Source organism: Eriocheir sinensis, chromosome 29 (genome assembly GCF_024679095.1).
Source record: "Eriocheir sinensis breed Jianghai 21 chromosome 29, ASM2467909v1, whole genome shotgun sequence".
NCBI lineage: Eukaryota > Metazoa > Arthropoda > Malacostraca > Decapoda > Varunidae > Eriocheir > Eriocheir sinensis.
The window spans coordinates 1,123,910-1,130,523 of record NC_066537.1 but is presented as its reverse complement, the minus strand read 5'-3'; positions in this window follow the sequence as shown (position 1 = coordinate 1,130,523).

Here is a 6,614-nt window from a genome sequence, read left to right as displayed (position 1 = left end):
ATCAGCTCTCCTCCTCTTACTGACAGCCTTCTATCTCCTAAATTCCGCCGCCATGTTGCCTCTCTTTCTATCTTCTGTCGATATTTTCGCTGACTGCTCTTCTGAACTTGCTAACTGCATGCCTCTCCCCCTCCCACGGCCCCGCTGCACACAACTTTCTATTCATGCTTATTCCTATACTGTCCAAACCCCTTATGCAAGAGTTAACCTCCATTCTTTCATCCCCTTCACTGGTAAACTCTGGAACAGCCTTCCTTTGTCTGTATTTCCTCCTGCCAATGACTTGACCTCTTTCAAGAAGAGTGTATCAAGACACCTCTCCACCCAAAATTGACCTCTCTTTTGGCTACTCTTTACTTTTTACTTTTGTGGGAGTGGTGAGCAGTGGGCTTTTTTTTCGTACTCTTTTTGTTGCCCTTGAGCCACATCCTTTGATGTAAAAAAAAAAATAAAAAAAATAAAAATAAGGACACAAGGTTCCTTTTACCCCAATCGGATGTACTAGTAAGGTCTGAGGTTAAGCATTCTGCAGCCTCCAGCCTGGAGTCATGTAATTCCTGTTGAGAGGGTCTTCTGTTAAAAGAAGTTGAATAATGCAGAGTGGAGTCGTCGGCATATGAGTGGACAGGACAGTTTGTTATGGAAAGAAGATCATTGATGAATAACAGGAAGAGAGTGGGTGATAGGACAGAGCCCTGTGGAACACCACTGTTGATAGGTTTAGGGGAAGAACACTGACCGTCTACCACCGCAGAGATAGAATGGCCGGAAAGGAAACTGGAGATAAAGGAACAGAGAGAGGGATAGAATCCGAAAGAGGGCAGTTTAGGAAGCAAAGACTTGTGCCAGACTCTATCGAAGGCTTTCGATATGTCTAGCGCAACAGAGAAAGTTTCACCGAAACGGCTAAGAGAGGATGACCAAGAGTCAGTTAAGAGAGCAAGAAGATGCCAGTAGAATGCCCCTTGAGGAACCCATACAGGCAATCAGATAGAAGGTTAGAAGTGGAAAGGTGCTTTTGAATCTTCCAGTTAAGGATTGATTCAAAAGCTTTAGATAGACAGGAAAGTAAAGCTATAGGGCGGTAGTTTGAGGGATTGGAACGGTCACCCTTCTTAGGCACAGGCTGTACAAAGGCATACTTCCAGCAGGAAGGAAAGGTAGATGTTGATAGGCAGAGGCAAAAGAGTTTGACCAGGCAGGGTGTCAGCATGGAAGCACAGTTTTTAAGGACAATAGGAAGCACTCCATCAGGTCCATAAGCCTTCTGAGAGTTGAGGCAAGAGAGGGCATAGAAAACATCATTCTTAAGATTCTTAATAACAGGCATGCAGGAGTCAGAGGGGGGATGAGTAGGAGGAATATACCCAGAATTGTCCAGAGTGGAGTTGTTACAGAAAGTTTAAGTGAAGAGTTCAGCCTTAGAGATAGATGAGATGGCATCTGGGATGCCGTCTGGGTTAAGAAGAGGCGGGAAAGAGGAAGAAGTGAAATTGGAGGAGATATTTTTGGCTAAGTGCCAGAAGTCGCTGGAAGAATTAGAGAAAGCTAGGCATTGACATTTGCTATGGATAAAGGAGTTTTTGGTAAGTCGAAGAATAGATTTGGCACGATTTCGGGCAGAAATGTAACGATCATGGTTAGCATGAGTTCGAAGGCTCTGGTACCTTTTGTGAGCTGCCTCTCTATCTTTGACAGCACGAGAACAAGCATGATTAAACTAAGGCTTTTTAGCGTGAGGAGTAGAGAAAGTACATGGAATGTATGCCTCCATTCCAGAGACAATCACCTCAGTGATACAGTGGGCACACACAGAGAGGTCTCTCTCCTGGAGCAGTAATCATTCCATGGGAAATCAGAAAAGTACATCCTCAGGTCGTCCCACCGAGCTGAAGCAAAATGCCAGAAGCATCGCCTCCTCGGTGGGTCCAGAGGATGTACAGGAGCGATAGGACAGGATGCAGAAATAAGATTGTGATCGGAGGAGCCCAACGGAGAGAACAGTTTGACAGATTAAGCAGAAGGATTAGAGGTAAGGAAGAGGTCTAGTATGTTGGGTGTGTCTCCAAGACGGTCGGGAATACATGTAGGGTGCTGAGCCAACTGCTCTAGATCATTGAGGAGAGCAAAGTTGTAGGCTTGTTCACCAGGGTGGTCAGTGAAAGAAGATGAAAGCCAAAGCTGGTGGTGAACATTGAAATCTCCCAAGATGGGGATTTCAGCGAAGGGAGAGTGAGTCAAGATGCGTTCCACTTTAGAGTTCAAATAGTCAAAGAATTTTACATAGTTAGTAGAGTTAGGTGAGAGATAAACAGCACAGATGTATTTAGTAATAGAATGACAATGAAGTCTTAGCCAGATGGTGGAAAATTCAGAAGTGTCAAGGTCGTGGGTACGAGAGCAAGTGATGTCGCTAAGACGAGGCGCAACATCCAGCTTTGGATTGAAATTTAGGATAGAGATAGTAGGAGGGAACAGAGTAGAGATTGCTGTCACTAGCCTCAGAAACCTGTGTTTCGGTGAGGAAAAGAAGGTGAGGTTTAGAGGAGGAGAGATGGTGTTTCACAGAATGAGAATTAGAACGAAGACCGCGAATGTTGCAGAAATTGATAAGAAAGTGGTTCGAGGAGTTATCAGGACACCTCTCGGGTCGGCAGCCAGAAGGGGAGTCCTCCCTGGGGGAATTTGTGGCCCCCCCCCAGGCAGGGACTCCAAGGCATGGTTATGGTTCGCATAGATGGGCGTTATCGCAATAAGTTATCGCAATACTTTATTGCTGATAACAAAATCGGATTATCGGCCATCTGCTACTTATTTAAATATACATCGGTATCTTCTTCGCTTTTGTAACCAAACTAGCGATAATCGTTACTTTTTTCTGCCTCTCAGAAAAAAAAAGTTGTCTCCTCCCTACTGCGCATGTGTGGCCCTGGCACCCGGTGTTGTATGAAAAAACTTCTGGGTATGAAATATCTTCGGTGAAGAGATTTCATACTTAGATCATCAACATTAAAACACATGGTTATTTTTTTATGTTAGACTCAAAAATCAATATATCAAAGAGAAAAATAATTTAACTTTGCCCAAAAAATGATTATTCACTGCCTCAAATTTGATATTCCATATTTGTTTTCTGAGCATGCCATGGTATTGAAGGCACCCGGTGTTGTGTTATTTGGTGTCCCATCGTCAAAAGCTGGCGCTTTTGTTTACAAACACTGGTCCCTCATGAACTTCGCATGCTCACACCAGTAAGTGTAGCCCTGTACAGTCTCACAAAGCTTTTTAACACATTAAGAGTTGCTGGAAGGCTGAATCAGACATACAGTACCACCATCCTCGCTGTTTCTAGAACGACACTCTGTACATATAAATACAACTCGTACAGAGTGTCGGTCTAGAAACAGCGAGGATGGTGGTAGTGGTACTGTATGTCTGATTCAGCCCTCCAGCAACTCTTAATTACAGTTAAAAAGCTTTGTGAGACTGTACAGGTCTACGCTTGCTGGTCTGAGCATGCACAGTTGACGAGAGACCAGTGTTTGTAAACAAAAGCGCCAGCTTTTGACAGTGGGGACGCCATATAACACAACACTGGTTCAGCGTTTGTAGTATTACCATCCATAGGTACGTGTCAACGTTTGGTTTTCAGGTTTCGTAAGTTTTCTAAAATATGGATAATGAATATTTGAATTCATCTATGTTTTATATTTGAAATATCAATATAGTATTGTTTTCACCTATCGGTCTTATCGCTAGCTAGTATCAGTATTGTGGATTTATATCGGTATCAGTTATTGGTTATCGCCTATATTTGTGTCTTCAGTTAACGAATATCGGTTATCACCGATAAGGTTTTCCATTATCGGTTATCGGGAATAAGGTTTTCTGTTATCGTGCCCAGCTATGATGGTTCGCCATTTTGAATTTTGAATTTTAGGAAAAGGTGTGTATGTTGTGTGAATGTAGTGTGGTGTGGATAGAGAGAGGATCTGTCTTTAGAGAGCAAGCTGAACTACTCTCTGGTGTTGATGAGACAATAGGGAAACGGTTAGTGAGGACATAGGAAGGGTCTTTGGAGGGCTTCAGCACCCTCCTCGCTTCCCATATACGTATACCTCACCGGGAGTGGCTTGCGCCCGTTCGGTAGGTGTCTTCCTACCTACTCCAGCCAATCTTGCTTTTAATTCTACGAATTTTCGTACAACACAATTCTCACGATGTTTTCTTCTGTCGTTGACAAGTTTATGGAATCAGTTACCTAATGAGATTGTCCGTTCTGCAGACATTTCTACATTCAAGTCTCGTGTGAATGTCTTTATGAAACTAATTTTATTTTTCCTCCTTTTGGCTTTGACTGGCCAGTTTCCTAACTATTCATTGCCTTTGCTTCTCTCCAGTACCTTTTGGTATTTTGTGTGGTTCAACTTGTTGTACGTGCACCCTGGAGGGAGGCTTTGGTAGCTTATCATAATAATAATAATAATAATAATAATAATAATAATAATAATAATTACAGATGTACGATTCGTTAAATAATTATTCTGGTAAATTTGAATTACAGTCAAAACTGCTTCATATTTGCTTAGAGGTTTCAAAAGAATATAATAGAGGTTTGTTAGTTTTCTAAATTAACAGAACCAATTAAATAATACAGCACCCCCTTGAGTTTCGCGCTATCCGAGTTTCGCGATCCATGAGTTTCGTGGTTAGTCCTAAATTCTTACCATCCCGACTTTCCCGCATTATCACCCCAACTTTTGCGCTGCTTTGACACGTACGGGTCACGTCCACTTAACATCAGCGTCACGCACGCTACCTTTAAAGGTAGTATCACACTGGACGTTTTCCTCCAAACATTGTGGCTATGGCAAGAGAGAGAGAGAGAGAGAGAGAGAGAGAGAGAGAGAGAGAGAGAGAGAGAGAGAGAGAGAGAGAGAGAGAGAGAACGGGTCGTTTTGAAGCCACAGTTGAAGGAGGCTGCCTTACGATTGGCTGACAGTTCTGAAAACACTCTTGTGATTCGGTGGGAATCCGATGACGTCATCGTCGACGCTCACCCTATCAGCGGTTTCACTGCCTTAAGGCCATTTTCATCCAACCACTGGGGCCACGGGCAACGCCTGTACGCCCAACCAGGAGCGAGTTCACGGTTATCCGTAAGCTGATGTTGCACAGGGCATTTTGCTTTCCACCGAGTTGGCGCCAGCTAGGGCAACCGGCAACTCCAACTTTTCCTGGTGTGCGTCACACACGGCCAAGGTCGGTTGCCCGTATCCACATCCACAACGTAAACAAAGCACTTGCCCTGTATCAACATGGCGTCGTCTGCTAAAGTAAGGGCTGTCGCGGCTTGTGCTGCCATTACCCAAGTTATGGACTTGTTGCTGCAGTTAAATGGAAGGAAGAAACAGTTGTGGGTGTGGCATGCCTGTGGTTCCTCCATGCCAGTTCTCATTGTCACCACTGCACGTGCGCGGCCAACATACCCATCTATGTAGACTCAACCACATAAACACATGGATCGAATAACTACAAACACACACACACACACACACACACACACACATGCACACACCAGACTCATTAGGAACCATTGTAGATGTTTCTGACAAACAGAAACGACTTCACCATTTCTTGAGTGTTTTAGAACGTATTTGGTGAGTGGCTCACATGAACCAAGAAGAGAGCAGTCGTCTTTAACACTGCTCTCTTCTTGCCATTGGGTATGTTCAGACCCGGATAAAGCTTGCATTGGGCCCTACGCCACCCACAGTTTTTGGCGCCCCCCCCCCTTGAATAAATTAGGCAAGATCTGAACAATTTCATATTTTTATTAAAACATCAGAATGAATTAATGATACAATATATTTAATACAGATTGTCATCATCTTTATTTTTTTTATATTCTGTATTAGCAGCATACATACCATACTTATGTACATAGGTAACTATAGCAGCTACACCAATGCCCGTTTTTGTTGATTTCTCTTGTGAAAACCGTTCAATTATGGTTTCAAATGTCATTGAGGAGGTGACATCATTTTCAATTGACATAACAGACAAAGCATTCAGTCGTTTTTGAGTCATTGTTGAACGAAATCTGTTTTTGATCAAAGACAGTTTGGAAAATGAACGTTCACCTTCGCAGACTGTGACTGGTAATGTTAAGAACAGTCGCAGAGCAATTGAAACATTGGCAATTAAATGTTGACTGTTGAGGACCACGATCCATCTTCAAATGGGTTACAAATTCTGAGAATGTTACAAATTCATCCTCGCAGTGGGGTTCCAAGTCATTGATGTATTTTTTCACCAAGCTGAATTCATCAACTCTCAGCTGTGCTGTATCATTCTCCCTCAGTGACTTGATAAAAGCTAAACTTGCATGTAACTTGTCAATGACGACATCAAAATTCTGTACAGGGAATTTTTGTGCATCTTGAAGATCTGCATCAGGTTCAGCAGAATCATCAGCTTGACGCCGCCGTCTTCTCTTCCGTACCTTTTCCGATACATAGACTTGTTGAACATTTTCCACAAGATTTTTTGCATCATTCTCCAGTTCATCAAATTGACCACGAAGCTCAGCAACAAAACTTTCAAGTGATAGA